This window comes from Chiloscyllium punctatum, chromosome 29, assembly GCF_047496795.1.
Source record: "Chiloscyllium punctatum isolate Juve2018m chromosome 29, sChiPun1.3, whole genome shotgun sequence".
NCBI lineage: Eukaryota > Metazoa > Chordata > Chondrichthyes > Orectolobiformes > Hemiscylliidae > Chiloscyllium > Chiloscyllium punctatum.
This window is the reverse complement of record NC_092767.1, coordinates 73697846-73704818: the sequence shown is the minus strand read 5'-3', so window position 1 is coordinate 73704818 and position 6973 is coordinate 73697846.

Sequence of the window (6973 nt, the reverse complement as noted above, 5' to 3'; positions counted from 1 at the left end):
CACCATCCTGTAATATCCACTCAGTGTAAACCATTCTGTAATATACACTCTGTAATATACAGTGCACACCATCCTGTAATATCCACTCAGTGTAAACCATTCTGTAATATCCACTCAGTGCAAACCCTCCTGTAATATCCACTCAGTGTACACCATCCTGTAATATCCACTCAGTGCAAACCCTCCTGTAATATCCACTCAGTGTACACCATCCTGTAATATCCACTCAGTGCAAACCATCCTGTAATATCCACTCAGTGTAAACCATCCTGTAATATACACTCTGTAATATACAGTGCAAACCATCCTGTAATATACACTCAGTGTACACCATCCTGTAATATACACTCTGTAATATACAGTGCAAACCATCCTGTATTATACACTCTGTAATATACACACAGTGTAAATCACACACAGTGTAAATCATACTGTAACATTATGGGTGGCACGGTGGCTCAGTGGTTAGCACTGCTGCCTCACAGCACCAGAGACCTGAGATCAATTCCCACCTCAGGCAGCTGTCTGTGCGGAGTTTGCACGTTCTCCCTGTGTCTGCGTGGGTTTCCTCCCACAGTCCAAAAATGTGCAGGTTAGGTGAATTGGCCACGCTAAATTGCCCACAGTGTTACGTGACGGGGTAAATGTTGAGGAATGGGTCTGGGTGGGTTGCTCTTGGGTTGGTATGGAATTGTTGGGCCGAAGGGCCTGATTCCACACTGTAAGTAATCTAATCTATCACACTCTAATAATGCTCAACATAAACCATCCGGTAACACACATTCTGTAATATCCACTCAGTGTAAATCATACTGTAACATACCTGTACACTCTAATATAGCTCAGCATAATCCATCCTGTAACATACACTCTGTAATGTACAGACAGTGCAAATAATTCTGTAATATACACCTAGTGTAAATTATCCTGAAATATACATACTGTAATATACGTGCAGTATAAATCCTCCAGTAATATACAGTCTGTAATGTACAGACAGTGTAAATCATCCTGTACTATACACTCAACACAAACTATCCTGTAATATACACTCAGCATAAACTATCCTGTAATATACACTCTGTAATATACAGTGTAAACCATCCTGAAATATACACTTTGTAACATACACTCAGTGTAAACCATCCTGTAATTTACATGCTGTAATGTACCTTGTGTGTGTATATAACAGGATGATTTACATTGTCATAAAATATACATACTTTCAGAGAATCAGAGGCTGCCCTCTGATTAGAGAGAGCATATCTCAGGTGAGGGGAGAGGCTGAGAAGGTGGGAGCTTCATGGTAACCTCAGCTGGTGATGGAAACTGAACTCACATTATTGGAATCTCTCCACCAACTGGGCTAGCAATCCCCACACAGTGTACACTAACCGTCCTGTAACATAGAGGCAATGCAATGTTTCCTCCTGCAATAAATACTCATTCTGATGTATCCCTCCTATAATATGCACTTAGAGTAAGACATCCTGCAATATACACTCGTTGTAATATATCCCTTCTGTAATAAACACTCAATGTAGCAAACACCTCACATAAAATACACTTCTCATATATTCTTCCTGTACTATACAGTCAGAGCAATATATTCTTTCTATAATATATATCGAGTGTAATATTCACTAACCCATCTGTCTACTCTCGATTATAGTAAAGGGATGGAAGGTGTCAGCAACAGCACTATCAAGCAGCACCTGCTCAGCAATAACCAACTCAGTGATACCCAGTTTGGGTTCCACCAGGGTCACTCAGCTCCTGACCTCATGACAGCCTTGGTTCAAACATGGACAAAAGAGCTGAATTCCAGAGGGGAGGTGAGAGGGACAGGCCTTGACGTTGAGGCTACATTCGACCGAGTGTGGCATCAAAGAGCCCTAGAAAAACTGGAATCAATGGGCATCAGGGGGCAAACTCTCCATTGGTTGGCACATAGGAAGACTGTCAGGGTTGTGAAGGGTCAGCCATCACAGCTCCAGGACATCTCTGCAGGAGTTCCTCAGGGTAGTGTGCTAGGCCCAACCACCTTCAGCTGCTTCATCGATGACCTTCCCTCCACCATAAGGTCAGAAATGGGGATGTTCGCCGATGTTTGCCCAATGTTCAACACCATTCACGACACCTCACATACTGAAGTAGTCCATGTTTGAATGCAATATCCAGACTTGGGCTGAAGAGTGGCAAGTAACGTTCATGCCACACAAATGCCAGGCAATGATCATCTCCAAAAAGAGACAATCTAACCACTGTCCTTGACATTGATTGGTGTTACCATCACTGAATTCCCCACTATCAACATCCAGGGTGGTTACCATTGACCAGACACTCAACAGGAGTCACCACATAAAGACTGGTTGCATGAGCAGGTCAGAGGCTGGGAATACTGTGGGGAATAACACACTTCCTGAGTCCTCGAAGCCTGTCCACCATCTACAAGGCACAAGTCAGGAGTGTGATGGAATACTCCACACTTGCCCTGGATGGGGGCAGCTCCAACAACACTCAAGAAACCTCAAACCATCCAGGAAAAAACAGCCTGTTTGATTGGCCCCACATCCACAAACATCCACTCCCCACACCACCGACGCTCCGTACCAGCAGTGTGTAACATTTACAAGTTACACTACAGAAATTCACCAAAGCTCCTCAGACAGCACCTTCCAAACCCACAACCACTTCCATCTAGGACAAGGGCAGCAAATACATGGGAACACCACCCCCTGTAAATTCCCCTCCAAGCCCCTCACCATCCTGACTTGGAAATATATCTTCATTCCTTCAGTGTCGCTGGGTTAAAATCCTGGAATTCCCTCCCTCAGGGCATTGTGGGTCAACCCACAGCACATGGACTGCAGCGGTTCAAGAGGGCAGCTCACCCCCACCTTCTCAAGGGGCAACTAGGGACGGGCAATAAATACTTGCCAGTTAGCAATGCTCACATCCAGTCAGTGAATTTTAAAAAGTGTAATATATCCCTTATATAATATGCAGCCCAAATGATACATCCTCACTGTAGTAAACATGCAACAGAATATTACAACATTCTCCTTGTAATATACACCATTAAACTAGACCCTTCTGTAAAATATACTTGCATATTGTTTCCTGTAATATACAGCCATATGTCATGTGACGTACACTCAGTTTAATATGCACTTGCTGTAATATACAGCATCATACATATCTAGTGTAATATTTGCTTCATGTAATATTAGTGAGTGTCTTATATCCCTTATGTAATATACACCCAGTGCAATAGGTTATTCCTATAAGACGTGCTCAGTGTGGCATATTCTTCCTGTAATATACATTCAGTGTAATATATACCGCCCATATTATAACATACACTTCCCCAGTTGGGACCAAACACGGAAATGGAACTGTTTGGATAGCTCTGTCAAAGATCTGGCACAGGCCCTGTGGGTTGAATGGCTTCCAGCTCTGCTGTAAGATCCCACTAGAAGGACACGAATTATAAGTTTGAAACAGAAATCCACTCACTGACCTCCCTGGCCTCCAGCCCCATTGCAACTGGAGCGGAGCAATTCCACAGGAGGGCAACGTTATTTCTGTGAATGAATGAAAGTGAGCCCAAACATGGAGGAGAAACACAACGCGTCTGGCAGCATCCTCCAGCAGAGAAAACAGAGCTAAATGCTTTGAGTCCGGCATGACTTTTCTCTGGAACTGGCCGGAGACTTTCGCATTTCAGGAGGAGGTTACTTGGGCTGGCGTTTTGAAGTAGCGACACATGATAAAGATAATGTTTATTGTATGGGGAAGCCAAAGTTTGTCATAAATTCCTCTTGTAATATACATTCAGCATACATCTTCCTTAACGTACACTCAGTGTAAGATGCTCTCGTCTAATATAGACTTATTGCAACACATCCTTCCTTTAATATACACGCAATGTAATACGCCCCTCATTGTGGGTGGCACGGTGGCACAGTGGTTAGCACTGCTGCCTCACAGCGTCAGAGACCCGGGTTCAACTCCCGCCTCAGGCGACTGTCTGTGTGGAGTTTGCACATTCTCCCTGTGTCTGTGTGGGTTTCCTCCAGGTGCTCCGGTTTCCTCCCATAATCCAAAGATGTGCAGGGTCAGGTGAATTGGCCATGCTAAATTGCCCATAGTGTTAGTTAAGAGGTAAATGTAGGGGAATGGGTGGGCTGCGCTTCGGCGGGTCGGTGTGGACTTGTTGGGCCGAAGGGCCTGTTTCCACACTGTAAGTCTAGTCTAATCTAAAATACACTTGTTATTTCTTTCCTTTTGTAGTATACACACAGTGTGATATATTCTTCCAGCAATGCATGCCAATACTCACTTCCTGCAATATACTATGAGTGTATATATCCCTTATTTAATAGTCTTAGGTTCCACAGTAAAGTGAAGGTGCTTGTGGTGCAGTGGTGATGGCCTACCTTTAGGATAGGAGGCTCAGTTCGGGACCTCTTCCTCCAGAGGGTGCGTTATAACATCCCCTTGCAGAATTTTTTTTAATGCATTCATGAGATGTGGATGTAGCTGACCGGGCCAGTATATATTGCCCATCCTTACCAACAGAGTCAACCCCATTGCGCTGGGTCTAGAGACACGTGTAGGCCAGATCGGAAAAGAACGGGAGATTTCCTTCCCTAAAGGACAATAGTGGACCGGATGGATTTTCCCTGACAATCAGCAGCAGTTCCATGGTCATTATTAGACTCTTAATCCCAGATTATTGAATGTAAATTCCACCATCCAGCCCAGCAGGATTTGAATCTGGGTTCCCAGGACATTACCAGTAGGCTGTCACCTCCTCTAAATGTCCACAAGAGGCAAAACAATTCCAACAGTGAGTCCTGTTGTTTATTTTCAGAAACAAAACATGTGGCCTGAGAGGGTGGTGGAGGCGAGTACTGTCACAGCATTTAAGAAGCAGCTGCTTTGAGAACTGCAAATGTCAGGGGCATGGTAGACCAAGTGCAGGGAAATGGGATCAATACAGTTTGGTATTGGTTGGTTCTCATAGTCATGATGGGCCAAAGGAGTAAGTGAGGACTACAGATGCTGGAGAGTCAGAGTTGAATAGGGTAGTGCTGGAAAAGCACAGCAGGTCAGGCAGCATCTGAGGAGCAGGAGAGGTCGACATTTTGGGTATAAGCACTTCCTCAGGAGTGTGGGGGGGGGGTAGGTGGGGGTTGGGGAAAGAGACTTATGGATAAATAGGAGGGTGGGGGTGTGGCTGGAGGGAAGGCAGCTGGGAAGGCGATAGGTGGATGCAGTTGGGGGGTAATTGTGATAGGTGAGGAGAGTGGAGCGGATAGTGGGAAGGAATATGGACAGGTCAAGGGGACAGTGCTGAGTTGGAGGCTTCAGACTGGGATGAGGTGGGGGGAAGGGGAGATGAGGAAACTGGTGAAGTTGGAGGGTCCCAGGGCGGAAGATGAGGTAATCTCCGTGAAGTTGGAGGGTCCCAGGGTGGAAGATGAGGTAATCTCCTCCAGTTGGTAGGTGGCTTGGATTTAGCAGTGGAGGAGACCCAGGACTTGCATGTCCTTGGGGGAGTGGGAGGTAGGGTTGAAGTGGTTGGCCACAGGGTGGTGGGGTTGTTTGGTGCGTGTGTCCCAGAGGTGTTCCCTGATGGGCCAAATGGCCTGTTTCTGTGCTGTATGTCTCTTGAGTTACCTGAGAATTATTGGTGCTCAAATATACAGTAAATGGCAGGACCTCGAGGAACACTGGTGCACAGAGGGCTATTGGGGTCCAAGTCCATATCTCCCTGGAAGTGGCACATGGTGGTCAAGCAGGCATATGATATGCTTGCATTCATTGGTCGGGGATTGAGTGTAAAAGTTGGCAAATCTTGTTGCAATACTTTGGTGAGGCCACACTTGGGAGTATGGTGTGCAGTTTTGGTTGCCACTCGACAGGAAGGACATGGAGGTTTTGGAGAGGGTGCTAAAGAGATTTACCAGGATGTTGCCTGGTTTGGAGTGTATGTGTCCTAAGGGGAAGTTGGATAAACTTGGATGGTTTCCATTGGAGGGAAACCTGACAGAAATACATAATAAGAAACATGGATAGGGTAGGTAGTTCGAATTGTTAGCCAGGGTGGAAATGTTAAATACTAGGAATGAAAGAGAGAGAAGAAAGTTGAAAGGAGATGTGGGAGAAAGGTATTTTACACAGAGAGTGGTAGGCGCCTGGGGAGGGGGTAGAAGCAGATACAATAGCTACATTTAAGAGACATATAAATGAAGAGGATGGCAATAGAGGCTTACAGACCACGTGCAGGCAAATGGGATGAGTTTAAGTTGGAGACTGGAAGGTTTGAGTTATAAGGTGAGGTTGTAATAGGCTTGGACGTTTCTCCTCTTCAGCATAGGAGGCTGAGGGATGACCTTAAAGATGTTTAGTAAAATCATGAGGGGCAAGGATAAAGTGAACAGCCAAGGTCTTTTCCCCAGGTTAGGGGAGTCCAAAACCAGAGGGCATGGGTTTAAGGTGAGAGGGAAACAAATTTAAAAGGGACTTAAGGGGTAACTTTTTCAGGCAGAGGGTGGTGCGTGTATGGAATGAGCTGCCAGAGGAAGTGGTGGAGGCTGGTACAATTACAGCATTTAAAAGGCATCTGGATGGGTATATGAATAGGAAGGGTTTGGAGGGATATGGGGCAAACACAGGCAAATGGGACTAGTTCAGTTTGGGACATCTGGTTAGTATGGACGAGTTGGGCCGAAGGATCTGTTTTTTTTTATTCATCCACAGGATGAGGGCGTCGCTTGCTCAGCAGCATTTATTGCTCATCCCTAATTGCCCAGAGGGCAGTTAAGAGTCAACCCCATTGCTGTGGGTCAGGAGTCACATGTAGGCCAAACCAGGTAAGGATGGCAGTTTCCTTCCCTACAGACCATTAGTGAACCAGATGGAGTTTTCCCAACAATGGTCATCATTCGATTCTTAATTCCAG